Below are 15,986 nucleotides of genomic sequence, written 5' to 3'. Positions count from 1 at the left end.
TGTAAAAGATCGTCAATAAGGTAGACTCAGTAAACATAAGAGGTGTTGCTCATCTTTTGAAACGTAAACAATTTCATAACTCGCAGTATTTTCAAGTAGAAGAACGTTTTAGGAAATTAATGAATCATTTAAGGTTGTACACAATTATTCGAATCTACGATCGATGTATTGCGAGTAGATAATTTTTCTAAATTAGTCCAACCAATTTTCGAAGAAGAAGCTCATTTTTCCCACTAAATAGAAGTCTAGTAATGGTTTCCTTAGATTGACAATGTGCTAGTAGTACAGGCCGGTTACGACTCGGTCAATGTTATAATATTAAGATAGGCAATTTTCCATATTAAATGCTGTACGGAAGAAAGGAAAAACGTTGAAATATTCTACATAGACATTAAACTGTCGTTGCAATTATCACATTTGTTCGTATCTCTTTCATATCTCATATGTGCCGATTTTTTTCTCTCGACAGACTTTCGAGAGTAGAAAGATCAGGTCAGTCAGACTCTGGAATACGAATAGAACTGCGGGCCATGCTACAACCATACTGATTACCAGTTGCACAGTTCGGACAAAGGCTAGATTAACGATGTCTGTTCGTGGCTCAATATCTGGAAAATATTAGTTGTCACCTTCACTGCCGTCGAATAAGCCCGCAGGTCATAAATTTACATTTACTGCATCAGCATAGGCCTAACTTCAGTTCAGTATCTTTTGAACTTAAAATCGGGCGTCTGTTCAAGGATGTTGGGCATAACTCTGAAATCCTACAATAACCCTTTAGAGTTAGACGCAGAGGTAACCGTCTCAGAACGTTGACGTCCTCTTCTCACCTGACTCTTCACGTAAATGGCTTATTGACATTATAATAACAACAGCAAGGCAATTTCTCCCTATCAAAAATCTACAAGGCGTACAAGATGTCGTCGATTCGAGTGGATTCTAATCTATAAGGATCAGATAATTTCTCTTTCAAATGACTTCTGCTTCTTTTGCGCCATCTTCCGGTCTAAAGATGATCGGGAAGTAAGAAGACTGCTCTTCCGAATTATATGATTTATTTAACTATTTATATTAACCATATATGCAAATGATTGCAAGTGTATATTATATTAACCATATTTACAAGTGATTGCATTGCATACTTGTGCAATCCTATGGGGGTGTCGGGAGCCTGATTAGCCTTTACCATGTAATGTTGAGAATCGTCACCGAAATTGGTAGCTACTTACGAAGTCGCGTGACCGTTCCATTGCGACTGCTATTTGTTACTCTCGTCGACTACAGCTTTCTAAAGAAAAGAAAACGAGTTTCTTGGTCGGTACTGTGTATGCTCATTCCGTGATAGCAAGCATTGCCGTATTCCATCTGACGACAATTCTGAAGAGAGAGTTCTAGTGTCAGACTCCAATGCTGGTATGATATGTACAACTGTGCAGAGGGTAAATGTCCCAAGGGAATAGTGTGTCACTGGCTTCTGGCACGGTCACGTTTCGTTTGAAGTCGACTAAGACACGTTTTGCTCTCTTTTCCTCATTATCGCTTCTTACCCGCTGCTCCTGAAGCACTTATAACCCCAGAGTCTCCTTTTTGTTTAGGGGCAGCACACTGCCCGCCAGTCCCCATGACGTTTCTACCAATCAAGTGAAGAGTGAATGCCAGCTTTGATGACTTCCGTCATGGGCTTTCTCGTCGCTACAACTCTTGTTGGCGTGGAGACATTGTGCATAGTCTGTTCTATCTAACAGGCGCTAGTTCCCGTCCTACCTGGTCGAAGTGAAGGATGCTCGAATTTGATCGAATTGCAAATGACCACAGCTACGGTTTCTGTTGGTCAATATCATCACATGCAACCGCTACGAAATAGATTCACTAATTGCCAATGCGCGCCATACACAAATTTATAGATATATATATATATACCATCATCTTTTTTGTACCTTTTTATACCTGTCGTGCCTTAAAGAGATCGAATTATTCTACGTACTAGGAAGTAGCGGAGGTCGTAGGACTTCAGCTTCTTGTCTCGAAGCTTTGTAGTCGTACTGCTGGGATGACCAATGAACTACCACTAGGGATATTTCTTTCCGCAACGGTACAAAGCAGTGCAGTTCCACGGCGTTCTGACTAATGGCATCGCAGGATGCTTGATATCGTTTCTAACGTCTATGAACGCCCTCCGAGTCCTCTGATGTCAGCTATATCGATCGATGTGCTGGTGTCCATGGGGGCTTCTCGCAGATGTAAGCGGATAGAGACGAGGCTTGGCACCTTTAGCCTGAAATCGTCATAGAAAGAAAGCAAGAGCGTAACGAACGAATAACCAACCGTGGAAAAAACTATTCCCTTTTGCCGTGTGCGGTGGCGGCAACAGAGAAAGCATTAGTAGAAATGAATACCTCGCAGAGGATTCGAAAGAGCGGCTAGGCAACCGACGGATCGAAATGGGAATATCAAGGTACGGACTGAGCAGAAAACTACGAAACTGCACAAGGCTTGAAGCTCTGATCTCTCTATCTTTCTCTCTTTTTCCCTCCTTTTACATTTGTTTGGCTGCCTGATCATTTCAGGAGCTGGATGGCAACACAATAGCCGTACATAAATTTGTTACTGGTTCATGACAATTTCGTTTGCAATCCGAGAATACTGCCCCAGTGGCGGTCGACGCCAGAATATGAAGACAATATTGCCACTGCGCTTCAATGCGCTACGGCTTGATACCGATTTGTCATTGCCTGGATCACAAGATCAGCATATATTATATATGTCTCCATCATCACTAATGTATTTTTTGCTTATAAAACAAAGTTAAGAGTTGTTTCTCGACTAACATCTACTGTTGTACAACTATCTATTACAATGGTAATGTATAGGATAATTTTGGTTGGCGTAAAAGACTGCTGTTGTAACTAAACTAGAACCGAGTGAAAAAAACGCGTGTGTGTTTCAGTCGTACCGAGAAACTGTTCATGGATGGTCAAAGAGGTGTTGATTAGTTGACACTGGATGCACTCAGAAAGAATAGCTCTATTTCGTTGGATCATTTGTATAGCTCAACAGTACTTCTATAGCATGGAATAATCGGGGAACTATCAATAATACAATGTATTTCAATGCTTCAGTGGGTTTACATAAGCCTTATATTGTATGGCATATACCAAGCTCTTCAAGAAAATTAATTACTGGGATATAGACTCCTTTTTTCTCGTATTTGACAATATAAAGCAAAGAACATACCGCGTGTCGTCAAAAAGTCAATTTTCGTTTACACTATCGTAACTATTTGTTATACCGAATTAATTTGCGTTTAAAAAATAAGACTGGCTGATGTCTGCGCAATACAGAGGTGCAGTCATCCAGACGGGTACATCCGGTCATCGGTACCAAACCCTCGGGAAAAAAGCTTCAAGGCCTTTATCGTGCAACCTGTGACGGTTTGCGCTCAGTCGATCTGGGGTTGTTCTTATATCTTTTATTATAACGAACAATGAGCAGAAAACTAGTCGGTCCAGAATCTACACTTATTACGGTTTGAACGCTTTATTCCATTTTTAGCTAAGACAGGTAAGGCTGTCTTTATGATGCTTCCGTTTGCGCTATGCACGTTACGATTTTGAGCTATATCATGCTGCATATTGTGGTAAAACCTATACGATAGTACATTTGCACGTGATGTAATCTTGAGAAGTCTACGGAATTAAAAACAATATGTTGGTTCGGGTTTAGCTCATTTTGACACGCGTCGATCACAGCCATGTTGGAACTTTACAGCTACATGTCATTTAGGTATTATAAATGTGGGCCAGCGTTTAAACACATATGTGCATATGTATAAGCAGTTGCAATACTACGTGCTGAACGCGATGCAGCTTGGAAACGAGCAAATTTCATCAGTAACCCGATCGAATATATTTGATAAGTGGTGCATATATGTGTTCTGAAAGACATATTCCAGAGTATGCACATCGGGTATGATCTATCATCAACGAAATAGGGTCCGAAACAAAAATACAGTATATCGTGCTGTGCTACATATGCGCTTTAACCCACTTTAAACAGGAAAATACAGCCAGAATTTTAATTTTTTCGTGCTTAATTCTTAGTGTACAAAATGAGCTATCTGGCGTCGAGCCAGACAATCGGACTCTGTCCCTATATTAGGACATACATTTAAGTATACGGCCGTGTACGTCATAAACGCCTCAGACGACTATCCACCTTTTACCTAAAATAAGAAACGAAGTTAGGTAAAGGTTCGTAGATTTTTTAATTAAGCTATTATTAAGGACATAGTAAAGTTTATTTCTCGTTTTGAGGAGAAAAACTTTATCGATAAATAGTTGCCGTTTAAACTTAAATGATATAACCTACCTTGACTGAGAAATGAAGAGCCAGCTATTTGAACTAGCAGGATGTTTTTCAAGCAACATGAAGAAGCTTGGACTTTGTTCAGTATTTTTTCCGTGAAGGCTGTTTCTTTTTTTATGACTCTCCCGTCGCAACGGTCACTGGGTGCCTCTTTGAGCACACCGTTCACACGCTACTATTAAACGTAACCTTTTCAACAAATGTGAGGTGTAATATTCTAGCTTTTAACTTTCCTAAGTCGTACAACTTAAATACTCTGTGACTTAGTTAGTATTTATTTACCGACGAACGTCAATTACTCATTATTGGCGTTTCAGTTTGCCCTATATACTCAAAGTATACGTTTGTTTTCATGCAACTTGAACCAATTCATTCCTGTGTTAAAGCAAATATATTAGAATACGCCGGTCGTAAGAAACGAAGAACCGTCCAGGAAGAGTATTTTGTACTTAGAAGGGCGAAAAAGAAAACGATAGATATTATAGCAAATTACTTGATCAGCCTTGGCAAACTCGTCCATTTTAAATATAGAGTGCTGATATAACCGCCCATAGAACTGCTTCACCTCTGCCGCAGATGATGGTGCTGTTATTATTGTTTGACGCTATCTATACTTGGGCTGGCTGACTGGATAGCTGCCTTCGTCTGCCTTACTCGTTGTCTCTACGTGCCGGCCCAGTAATTGTAATTGATGTCGTCGTGACCAGCGCTGTCATTCTCAAAATTTAGACTTTCTAGACAAGGATCCGGTAAAAAAGAGAGCGAATAATATCGTTGGCGAAACATGATCACGACGCTCTGCGGGGTCAGCAGTGCAGAGAACTTCACAGGCCCTATGCTCCGAACACTCCCGGTGACGTTATGCCCACTAATATCACCACCAGCGTGGTAGTCTGCGTCACTCATGGGCTCAAGTGCGAGTACAAATGCCTTTTTAGGATCACTAGGAGGCGGTCTCCTCTCGTTCTCCTGACCCGCTGAGCAATAAAAGTGAATGGGAAATTTCAATATTTTGCTCGAACGCTGACCGATCTAAAGTGCTGTTGTATGACGTCCACATTGCTATACGACCCTAATGCTCTGGAAGAGCTCAATTTTGACGATCGTTTTATACAATCGCACTATATGTGCAAAATTCAAGAATTTTTGGGAAGACAGGGGGTGCTTATTATATACTGGAGCAGTGGAACTGGTGGCAGAGACAATAACATGGCGAAGCCTAAATCAAACTACTCGAAATGAGTAGTCACAAACATTTAAACTCGTAAGGATATACTGTTCGTCAGAAGCGGACTCAGTTCCAATGTCTCATGTAAAAAGGCTCAAAAAAAGGCCCAACTGATGCAGTTTAATAACATAAAGGAACGGTCACGGCAGTTTGCCACACCAAAATATAACATTCTCTTGAATGAACACATAGTAACGATTCATTCTTTCGACACATTCTGCGTTCAGCCATTGTTAAACGATATCTCAGATAGATTTGTCTGTACACGAAAGACGGAAAATTACTCTGACGAGACCAGGCAAACACAAACTACGCCGAGGAACACTCGTGGTCTGTGATAAATATCCTAGGAAGAAGGCAAGACCATCAAAGGAGGAGATTATAAATACATTGTTCGATCTACGAGTAGTTCTTTCACGGTCAATTTATCATTGTCAATATTATAAACATAATGAAACTTGTCATAATAGTAATCATTGATATTTATTGATCCTGAATATTTGATCCGGAAGAAGTTCTGACAACGGACGATATTCAGTACTTATACTAGTTGTACAGTAAGCAAAGAAAATGCTTGCAAGCCTTAGGTACGATAAATTTGTCCGATCGAAGTTAACCTAGAAGCCAGTTTCACGCGCTGACAAGGACTACTAATAAGTCGGGCAATGAGTCTCCTGAGCATCCATAAAATATAGGTATGAATCTATTGCTTATGCTAAAGATCATATGTTTTGAGCTCAATTAAGCTTTGTCATGTATGCATTGTATTACTTGTAAGTAATCGAACTCTGAACTTTGAATCCAATGGTTTTTTACTAAGATATACTAAGACGTACCAACCCCGTCCCTTTGCGCTCAAACCGTCTTGCCGAGAACATGAATATAGATAATATTCATTGAGGTTGAGTTTAATCCATTCTGTTCGACTGATAATTGATTATCGTTGTGGTAAACACGTACTCCGAAGGATGTATATAAATATACACAAACATTCTTTCCTGAAATCCGCTGATACAGCACCTAAGACCTTCTGAGTTGCAGAAACTCCTTGAATTTCTATCGTAACAGCATATCTAAAAATTAATATTTAATGTAAATATCTTTTCTTACGTCAACGTACTTGATGACGCCCACATCGTCGCAGTGGTCCGTCTGCGTACATCCACATATTGATAAAGAACGGACCTGTAATGCATGGATCTGCCGCAAATCAATTTAAATGTAAGGTCCAGTCAGACTTTTCCGAATCATGTTTGATCGTTTTAGAGGCTTAACTACAACGCCACATGCTCATAACGTACACGACCGAGAACACGGTGAGCGACAGCAGCGTACGCTCCTAATATCTAGCGTGTCTTTAACCGAGCTAACTTTTCAATGACACTTTGATTGATACTTCAACAATTTTTTTTTTCAAGTATTTTAAGTATAAATTTGGCCAAAACCTTTTATAACCATTTTTAAACCAATAAGGTTTTGGCTATTTACGACTGTAAACAAGTAATAAGCGTCATTAGAAAATAAGAAGTAATTGTCCCTGATAGGGACAATTACTTCTTATTGTCCCCCAGAGCTGATAGGCAACCGGCAGTGATTGAACTCTGTTTCTCGAAAGCAAAATCTATCGTATATTGTTGAACACTAAAAGATCTCATGGAAACAGTGGTTCAATGTGAGTGAGATTATTTTAAGGACGTGAATCGGTAGATAAGAAATTGCAGGAGAGGTGACTATGCTTCAGAGCTTTAAAATGAAGAAGGACTTGCTATATCAAGAGGGCTCTGAGCCAAGAGGGAAGGGACGATGCGTTTCTGCCAGCTTAATTTGGGATTTTTCGAATCATATATTATAAAATTGTAACGACAACGTGAAGATAAAGAAAAATTAGGTTCCTTCGGAAAGATAGGTCCAGAACAAATGAAAACAGGAGTGGTATATTCTAAGTACACTTTGCGTAACCATCGCTAACAAAAAACCTACCTGGAGTACACTCTTGTCGTTGGAGAGACAATGGTCAGTCTATACCATCGTCTGGTGATGTGAAAATCAGGTATAGCTATGAGTTTCGGACAAAAGAGACACGGCTTGCGTGGCGGTCCACTGCAAGTTGGTATCCATACCTGCAATGTATATCAAAGGCATTTTCCACGAAACAAGGTATTGTCCACACAAGGAACGGTCAGTACTGCCATATAGGTTGAGTTTCTGAAGAGCTCGAATGTGGATGAGCAGCGCGGCAGCTGATACATCAGGTTGTCACTCGACGATAGCCCACTATTCAATGGCAACATTTCAATTATCCCATATTTTCCAAATTATCTGGTCCTCTTATTCCAATCGCTTCTGTGTCTTGAAGAAGGCGATAGGTGACGCAGTGTATTCTATGGATTCTCTTAGACGAACTATCCATACCGAGACCAGGTACAGAAGACAAACTATAAGTGCATAGCCGCTGAAAAGCTTTTAGTTTCAGTGTGAAAACAATACAACTATATCATAAAAATAAGGCGTCATGATATGAATCCTAACAAGCTCAGTTCTTTCGTACCATTAAATAGCTATACGCAACAAACGTATTTTTGCAGACTATAAAACGTGCCTGAAAATGCAAGGCGTGTATTAAATTGTGGCAAGAATCAACCGACTCCTGATGGCGTTTACATATTTAGCTGTAAAAGCCCCTTAGATGTAATCGCTATGTCTTCCGTCTCAGGGAGTAAATTTTTGAAGGGATTCCTGTTGTAGCATTCATAGAAGTATTTCCCATGCCAAAGGATGTTCATTTAATCCTTCCATACTAATTAGCTTTTTGGTTGTTGCTGTCATTCTAGTAAGCATTCTGATCCAAACAGGACTAATATCCAAATCAGGAGTCAGTCAATACATGGGGCTTTTGGGCAGGTGCGCCCATCGAGGCAAGATGAACGCGATGACCCTATTACTGAAAGCCCTCGCTGCTCCTGATAGATAAACGGAAATCACAACAGTTGATCTTACTTTATACGTTCATAGACAATCGGACTGAATGAAAATAGAAAGTATAGCTCAATAAGAGAAATTTTAAATCACAATTCGTCATGATATATTTTCTAATATCTGACTCGGCACCTTTCAATCGAGAGAATTTCGTTTTTATGGTCATATGCCTCGCTCGTGTTAAATTGTCTTTTCCCTAGAACTTAAACATTTTGCGAACGATTGTCGTTCTCACTGGCCTTCGCTTAGTAGTAATCCCACGTGACCTGACAGCCTTATCCGCAATCTACCTAGCAATGCAGTTAATGGTCGACCCAATTTTTTCATCTCGTTCGCCCTTTGATTGTTTCACTCCACTCAGTTCTGGCTAGCACACCGAAGTTGTAGTCGCGTGCAGGACACCAAATTACGATCGTGAGTAAAACACAAGTTAATTATGCGACAGGTAGAGAAATTCAAGTTGTTGATGCTTTGAACACGTTGAACTTTTGCTGCTCACCTACGGCAGTCAACGGCTGAACGGAATCTGTGTGTGTATATATATATATATATATATATATATATATATATACATATATATAACGAATATGATACACGCGAGCCCGTAATGCTTCTCCGATAGCGGCTAAAGGAAGGAAGCTGGGTAGTGGGGCTAGCTCGGTGGCTAGGTTATTGTTAGCTGAATGGCTGTTGAGCACCCGCTACACGGCCTGTAAAAAAAAAGAGGAGAACAACCCTTATAGTTACGCGAAGGCATCGACAGCAACAACAACAACACCGCCGGAAACGATACCAACAACAAATTTATGGCCCTTTAAACACCGTCGCACGTTGCCTGCTCCCATACTCGTTGCTATGAACACTAATGGCGCTGGACGCGACAGGAATATTAGAAGGACAAAAAACACACAAACACACACACAAAATATGTATTGTATAGACAAGCAGGCAATACCAAATTTATGTGGTAAACGTGGTCATTGGACTTTAAAGAATTAAACAAGAGAAGTCTTACAGACACAAAGTTCTGCAGTGGACATTCAGGTTGACGGGTTCCAACTGGCCGTAAACTAGTAAGATTGGCTAAATAATATATGCTAAACGCTAGCTAAACCTATCTGTTTGCTTATATTATTATTATTATTATTATAACTTTGATTTTCCTAAACTAATATGGGTTTTAAATCGATTTATATAACTAAAAGTCGATTTAAAATCAAGAGATTGAGGAGTAACTTAAGGCCAACTGCTCGTATATCTTGATCTACCATACGCTAACGCTGCTGGACGCAAGAAGAAGAAGAAGAAGAAGAACTAGTAATTTCCACGATAAGTTGTCTTTTTTTTAGTACCCTCTATTATTCACTAACAAATCCATACACTGGGGATATCTATCGATCTATGACTTCTACACCAGTCGAAAGCCCTTAGAAGAAGACACGATGGACGTTGGTTCTTACCGATCGAGTTAACTGATTCAAGCCCCGAAATTAGCTATTCTTTCGCAAAACTCCCTAAAAGTTTTACGATGACATAAAAATCGTGACGAAATCACGATCAATATTCCATAATCAATCTAGAGCAATACGAGAATGTTGTACCTTTGTACGTTTCTCTGACATTTTTTTCTTACGATATCATGTCTCACACTAGCATACTAATTGTGTACATTGTTATTTCACTTGCAGGTGAGTAACTTCCTGAACCCTGGAAGAGTGGAATTAAGTATGTTCGGTACCTCTAACTTTTTGACATAATAATCTGACACGGTCATCTGCTCTCACCTCAGTAGTCCCCTCGAAAATAACACGAGGCTAAAGAAGATTCAGCCTAACGGATCCACCTTGTTCGCTTGAAAAGCAATCGTAAGTTTTCGATCTTTCAGATGGAGAACGACATTTTTCATGATCTTCATTGAGTAACTGACACGATTTCCTTTGTTGCTGTCCTCGACGAGCTGTCAGCTAACGTAGCAGTCTTCTTTCTTGAATCATCGCTAGCGAAGATGAACCGAATACACATCAACAGCATACATAATTCATTGAGAATCGAAGTCAACCAGCTGAACGCTTCATGGAAACGGACTAAAGTAGATAGTTTGCGAATATCAGGGCAACGGACCTGCTTTGGTTCTCGAGCCTCATTGATCGCCGGGCCAATCACGACCGCCACAGCGGGGAACAGTCTGTATTACACGATTTCAATTCGATTATATCGATCAGCAGAAGCAATAGTAAACCGAATTGAAGGAATATCTATATGTACACCGTTCGCCGATCTTAATTGTATATCGGTATACTTCGTATACTCGTTCTTCGTTTTATACTGACGTTACTTACCATTATTTTTTTTTTTATAGTATATGTGTCTATATAGAATTATAGCGATTATAGGAATTATGCTAAACCGAGTTCGTTGTGGGCCAAACGTTTGAAAGAGTTACCGGCAAGAATAATTGCAATTGGTATCACTAGATTATAATTTATCTCCGACGTGTCGTACATACAGTTTTAGGTGCCGAAATAGTAATTGCTTTGTACGTAGGAACACTAACATCGATGGCCACGCAAATACGCAGAGCCGTCGTATGCTGAGTTTGCATGTTACCCTGTCGACGCACAAGAAAGAGTGTCTTGCCAGAGGATTTTTCTGGACTTATATGGCGGAAAATAAGCTTAGAAGCCTGACGGACAAAGTTCAATGCCAAAGAAGTACCCGGATCAGCTAAAAATTGTTTTGCGTATGATTTCATTATTTCCAATTACTAAACTACAGAAATAAAACTGGCAGATATCGCGGGATTTGTCTGTTGTGCAGGTGTAACTAGACGATATAAAAGAAAGGAACTTAACTTTTAATAAATTTAGTGTTTCATGACCTTTTTTATGCCCAACTTTCAATGAGAAGAACACCAGAACTTAGCTTTCCACGTCTATCTCAAAAGGGTTGATTTCCGTAAATTGAAATACGCTAAGTTTTAATAATGTTCCCCCTAATCGACCGTCGGTCTTTGCATTAATACGCATTAGTGGGATTTGGGAGCGCGATAGATTGAAAAAGCACCGGATGGACTCTGCATACAATAGCGATGCTAGAGCTCGTCACTAGTTATTGTCTGAACAACGTATACGCAGCTTCTCTGTAGTTCTTGTCTGATTAGTAGACTATTATTGCTCCTTCACTGGGATAAACACATTTGTCACATCCTCTCGCGGGCTGCCTGAAACCAATTCCCGACCAGCCCGTAGCTGCCGGTCAGACACATTCACAGTCGCGATTCCCTTTTCGTAATGACTACTACGATCATTTTGGGGGAAATCCTTTAAGTGATGGGAAATGGACCACACAGGAGGTTCTACGGAGTTGGGTAAAGTGCCTGGTCGAATAGCCGCACCCAACAATCGCCAGGCCCAAAGCTGGTTAGCCGGCAGCCAGGCCAAATTATAATTAGGCCGAATATCATCCCTTTTTCCCCATTCATTATCAATAAGACCCATTACCCTTTAGAAGCTGCTAGTCTTTTGAACTCGTTCCGAGATGTTTCATTATTTTGCTTTTCCAAGTGCAGGAGCTATTGCACCGCAGCAGACCTTAAGGGAGCTGACTATCATCGCGCCGACGCGTTCCAACGAATAGCATCTACCAATAATTTCCCCAACGATTACCTATAGTGTTGAGTTAACTAGTAATAGTCTGTTATTCATCTTGTGCATGTAAACAACATCAAAAACAAATTAATCAATTGTATAAAACTGCTAAGAGTAGAATATTTGACAAAAAAAAAATCTGATCCGATCAATTTCGATCTATAAGTCACGTTTCATTTTTTTCAGCTGAATTAGCGGAAAAATCGAAACAGTGCCGTAATAATATTTGTCTATCCAGTAGCCGATAGAACCACCGAGCTTATCCCAGATATGCCTAGACTATCTGAGATGCTTTTTAGCCCCTTGAACACTCGTTGCGAAATGAATAATCGAGTATGTTGAAATGTGGGTATCGTTCGTATTAGGCTCGTTGCGCACCCCTTCAATCAAAAAACGTACGAACTAGAATATATAATTGGCTTTATTTCGAACAGAATGTTTGAAACCTGTTAGAAATTGCTTTTCTATTTATTTTAATGATGACGGTGATGGTGATGATGACAATTGTGAATTTAGAGAAGGACCATGGCAGGTGTGTTAGAACAATCGAACGGTTCGAGCCGAAAATGAGCAGGGTCAAAAAATGACCTGTTTTTCTTCGTGGGTAGCAAAAAGAAGACTCTAAAGGCTTCTTTTTGCTACCCACCTCGTCTACCTGAATCCTAACGTGGAATATTCGACACTAGCGGAAATACACCGTCACTACCGTGGGCAACGTTTGCCTTTATAAGAAAATGCAAATGGCTGCTATTCGTTGATTGACTGGACGTCACATAGAACTGGTGCGTACACAAAACACGTTACAATGTTGTTTTGTTACTCTGTGTTCGTCAACGAATAGCGTATGTATAGTGGATTTAACAATTCCTGCAAATATTCATACCAAGTCAAATACTCCCTCATTATAGATTCGATTAAAAACAAAATGTTACTATTCCGTGCCACACAAATAGCAGTAAGAGGTGATTGCAAAGACAACGACACCGGTCTTTTTCATTATTATTCAATCGACATTTTTATATGATTCTTTACATAGCCTTACCTAGACTACACAAGTAAAATTAGTGTCTAGCTTTCAAAATTAACCGGAAAATATTTGTTCCTTTAGAATTGGGGGCAGCTTTAAAAGGGGACACGTTGTTTATTTGTATTTCTCTCGGTCTGCCGCGATCATCTGAGCACTCGCGAAATCGTTTAGCCTGATATTAGGATAGTTAGATGTCTCATTCATCTATTTCTTTTTTAATATATTTATATACAGGAAATATATATATATACATTTATATACATCCTAGCAATAGAGTAGTTCACGTGAAATCTACAATACAGCCTTTGCTCAAGTTCGTCTAATAAATTTAGATAACGCATGTTCATTTACCTGTTTATAAATTAAAATATACCAGCTTAGTTGAAATTAGAAGTTAGCTTGTGGTGTTTCGGTAAACGGCTATGATTACTAATCGAACACCGACTCTGTTGTATCATAAAATTGTTATATTTTATATTTAAATGTATCGTGAACTGTCGTATATCTACATAGGTAATCATTTCCGTAGGAGCAGTTCCCGGCCAAACAAACACATTGAACCTGTACAGATGTATACAACACTTGCCTATTCAATGCTGGTCCTTCATACGTCCATAAGCGGCTCAACCATCATCAGGACTCATATCAATGGCATCAAAAGTCAGAAGTGGCCCGTTTAAATCAGCGCTTCTTCGAACAGCAGTCGTTGTTCACGGATAATGCTATGCTTTAAAATGTTCGATCTGTGATATGGCCTAATGCTGTTGCTTCTACCTTTAGGCGCTGTGCGCCCAGATGAAAATCCATGATCATTTATGATACTGAATCAATGCTTACACCGTTAATCAACTTACTTAGTTCGCTATTTTCTCATCAAGTTAAATTAAAGATACGTCGGATTTTTCGCATCGAAGTCAAGACGTGTTACATGTACAGGCCGTTCTCAACGTCTATACCTTTTCGCGGAAACCAATCGATGGGTTTTTTGTTATTGAAATAGCTATGGCACTTACTAGAAGGCCCATTCTCAGCCTCGAATGCTTCCTAACTTGTAACTCCTGAAATTTTTTGGGTTTTACTACTACTGCTAGAGTAGTGAGGTACGTACGTTCAACCTCGCGACTACGCATTTACGCCTTATACATTTTTCGTTTTCCTTCCAATCTAGGTCTTTTGAAAATCTGATAATAAATCTTACCAATTCAGCAGAACGGTATGCAAAACTTTTATCGACATGTGCGGCAATTTGTTTGTTACGAAATATATCATCGTTAGCCTTTATTGTGGACCCTGTTTGCCGCCGAAGTCGGCTAACATCAGAATGCCTACCATTCCCTACTATTAGGCCAAGTCAGCGTGGGAACAGAAAAACGTATCTGACAATCTAGGCTTTTTCAGCCGTTGGAGCGTAATACGCTAAGGACATAAGGCGCAAAACTGCCTTCGCTTAGAGAGATGCCCACGTTCCCCCTTTAGAGGCTGTCTAAGGACCGGCTCACACAATGTTCACACAGCATTTCTGAAACGAATCAAGATGTGAATGCTCAGAGCTTTTAACTCTGCTGTGATGCTCCTTTAACCAAATCTAACATCTGAGCGCTGTAAGAAACTAGAAGCAGCTGAGTGAAAGCTGCTCGACATTTGTCTTTATCTAGGCTCTACAAGGTTAAATACATTGTCTGCATTTTAATGCAACGAGCAGATTTTTTTGATGATTTTTCCGTCAATCCACGATGATCGAGAATATAGTAAAGCAAGTTCTTCTATATCTCTAAAAAACTCTAGATTATATATATATATATATATAACTCAATTAATCGAAGGACAGTTTGCTAGTTAGAACGGCAGAGGGCAAAAATGCACGTAAATCTGGAGGTCAGATATCGGTCTAGAAGATAGGATAGAATAGAAAGTAGGTGATCACAACAATCGTAAGGAACAGTTTACTTATTCAGTGTTTCTGCAGCCGGTTACAGATGTATCTGTCTCATTAGACCAAGTCCGTACGCAGGAACATGAGCTGCCCAGGCTTCCAACAGGTTTCATTGACCTTCAAACTAAAACTGCAAAGGTTTACTTCTAACAGCCATGGCCATGAACGTTGACCTACTACTCTCTTAGTTGGCAGAATTTTCCTGTGGTATTCCGGCTACTGAAACGAACTCAGTCGGTTCCACAAAAGTTTCCCAGATTGAGTTGGTCTAAGTTTCCACAGTTTCAGCCATTCGTCCACATACATACACATGCAGATATAACACGATGCAGGTAGATACATCTACCCGGTAGTTTTCCCTACTGAACATTATTTTGGCAATGGCGCGTATTCGTCCGTCCACATTCGACACACAGAAAAACGGAGTAGTTGACTCCATGCGGAAGTGGTGCGGTATGGCACTCTTCTTAATTTTCCTTTAGCGATGCTCCGAAAACGGCTAACCGATCCTTTTTTCTGTCGAGTAAACCTAGTGAAAGGGGCGAGACTCTACCATAATGCATACGGCTTATCGACACTGACCGCAGCAGTAGCAGCGACAGGCTGATAGCAAATAAAATGTTACGAAATAATCGTTATCTAATTAGAAAATGTTTGATCTACGTAAGCCTCAATGTGCTCAGTCGTCACTATCGTCATTAAGAGGCGTGTAACAACGTAGTTTTCGTTTAGGAGAAAGGGTGGTAGGTAGCCTGCTAGAGCACCGAATGCAGGTAGCTGCCATAACTATCGGATGGCCTGTATTTTATA

At 40.0% G+C, this 15,986-nt stretch overlaps 1 protein-coding gene and 1 long non-coding RNA gene across 2 annotated transcripts in view; one reads left to right on the top strand and one right to left on the bottom strand.

The window, feature by feature from the left end:
• LOC111248273 (uncharacterized) overlaps window positions 1-15,986 on the top strand; it is a 147,116-nt gene that overhangs the window by 9,485 nt on the left and 121,645 nt on the right. The window lies entirely within an intron of this gene.
• Window positions 1,057-9,273, bottom strand: LOC147756804 (uncharacterized). The gene is made up of 3 exons (XR_015324146.1): window positions 7,574-9,273; window positions 6,714-6,793; window positions 1,057-2,275 (listed from the first exon to the last, which is right to left on the bottom strand). It is a non-coding gene; the product is annotated as an uncharacterized LOC147756804 (long non-coding RNA).

The sequence above is a fragment of the Varroa destructor genome, unplaced genomic scaffold, assembly GCF_002443255.2.
Source record: "Varroa destructor unplaced genomic scaffold, Vdes_3.0 BEIS01000003.1, whole genome shotgun sequence".
NCBI classification, from domain to species: domain Eukaryota; kingdom Metazoa; phylum Arthropoda; class Arachnida; order Mesostigmata; family Varroidae; genus Varroa; species Varroa destructor.
The sequence above is the reverse complement of the archived record's forward strand: the minus strand, read 5'-3'. Positions and strand labels throughout refer to the sequence as shown.